This window comes from Augochlora pura, chromosome 7 (assembly GCF_028453695.1).
Source record: "Augochlora pura isolate Apur16 chromosome 7, APUR_v2.2.1, whole genome shotgun sequence".
Classification (NCBI taxonomy): domain Eukaryota; kingdom Metazoa; phylum Arthropoda; class Insecta; order Hymenoptera; family Halictidae; genus Augochlora; species Augochlora pura.
Window position 1 is genome coordinate 21,482,698 of NC_135778.1, and position 2,028 is coordinate 21,484,725.

The following is a 2,028-nucleotide window of genomic DNA, read 5'->3' on the forward strand; positions in this document are numbered from 1 at the left end:
ATAACAATTATTCCTGTTGGATCGGCCGCAATGGTAAGATACGTTTGCCATCAAGATTTCCAGACCTCACGCTTTTAGATTTTCATTTATGGGGTCATATCAAAGAACAAGTTTGTAGCACGAACGATATTTCAAGTGTTACACACCCTGTATATAAAGTCTGCAGATTAGTTTTCAACAAAATTGAATTTCTTTAACACTGTCTTTAATAATAGCACTATCGAAATGATCGAAAGTCGACCATTTTCTTGTTCGAGGTAGATGCATTTTTATAAAAAGGTGAGAAATGATATATTTATTTACTCGTGTACATTTTATACGAACAATTTATAGCTTCATATTGTTACATCAAACTGAATGAAATATGCAATTGTCTTTTTCATCGTGTTCATGCAAACAGCAACATATTGGATTGGCGACCATGTGATTGCGGATTTTGTCAATAGATTTTTGTCAAGGATTTTGTCTTATTTTTTTGTTTTGTCAACGTGTTCAAATCACTAATTCTATATTGTTTTCTTGTTGTTTGGACTTCCACCTTTAATTCAGTGAAACAATTTTATCGATTAGTTATTTAGTTTCGTTTTTATGCCAGTTTGAAAAAGGATGAACGAGGCGCACATTTGAGACATATTTTATTATATTATTTCCGAAAAGCCAAGAACGCATCGTAAGCACACAAGAAGTTATGAACCGTATATGGGAATGAAGTGTTGAGGAAAAAACAATGTCTAAATTGGTTTGCTTAATTGAACGAAGTTATATTTTTAAGCAGAAATTGTTAATTTTACTTCTTAAAGTAAAAATCCGCAATCTTTATGTTGCCAACCCAATAGCTATACTAAAAACAAAAAGGAAAAGAATGAATATAATTTTGATTGAATACAACCTCCTGACATCGCAGATAATGAATCCCTCGAGAACAAGGAATTTTTAATGTACTAATAATATATTCTCCAAAGAACAAAATTATCTGTCAAAGTAGATTAAACTAATTTTATTGCATACGTAATTAAATGACATGTTCTCAACTTCTGAAATAAGGCATACAACTCGAACATCGTCGCTACATCGACATTCGTTCTCAAAGGATTAGAACAGAGAATTGATCGAAGAAAAGTGATAGGGCATCGTCGATGGAATAATTGATTGCCAGGGTATTTTCGAGGACGGAACCGCACAGAGGTCCAAACAGCAGTAATCATTGTCCTTACAGAGTGGCTTTGAAGAGCTATCGGGGATCCGGGACCCGGTTCAGAGTCGTCGGCCTAAGCCCAGGAGGAATTGCCGGCAACCCTCTTCGACGAATTACGGGCATAATAACGGCATCACCATCCGGAAGGAGGTCAGGCAAACAGGAATTCGCAAGTGGTACACGGGTAAGGGAAACCGGCGGCGCAACTATTTGACAGTCGACCCGTGAGACCGTCCGCGTGTCCCACGTATTACGGTATTCTCCGGCTGTCGTGTGTCCAGAGGGTCCTGACGCCGAACGCATCGGAACTCCATTCGTAATCCGATGTACCCGCTGCACGGAGATGACAAGTTGGCTAACGGAAGAGCACAGGTCTGCCGGCGAGCCGGTACAATCGCCACTCGTCCTGGGCTTTGACGCCCCCCGCAGCCCTCGGACGATCTCTTTGTCACGCAGTTCTGTTGATCGACCAGATCGGTTCGTGGCGGGAGCTAGTGTATTCTTATCGAAACCGTGCTTAGTTTGTCTAGAGACAGAGACAATTAGATTCTGAACAGCAGTGGGGCTGTGGAACTATAATGGTACTTGTTTCGTCCCGAAGGAACAATCACCTGAAGTTTCTGCCGATGTGGTTTATGACACGGACGCGAGGAAGGTTATTTTTGAGAAGAAGACCCTTTTTACATCTGGCGACCAGAAGCATGCTAATTTCATTTCCGTCTTCCTCAATAACCATTACGTGTCATGAAGTTAAGATTTCTAAGAGAACTGTCTAATAGCATTTTCAAGCCCACAGCTGGGACGTGCTGTAAACCGGCTAATCCGAAATGTCA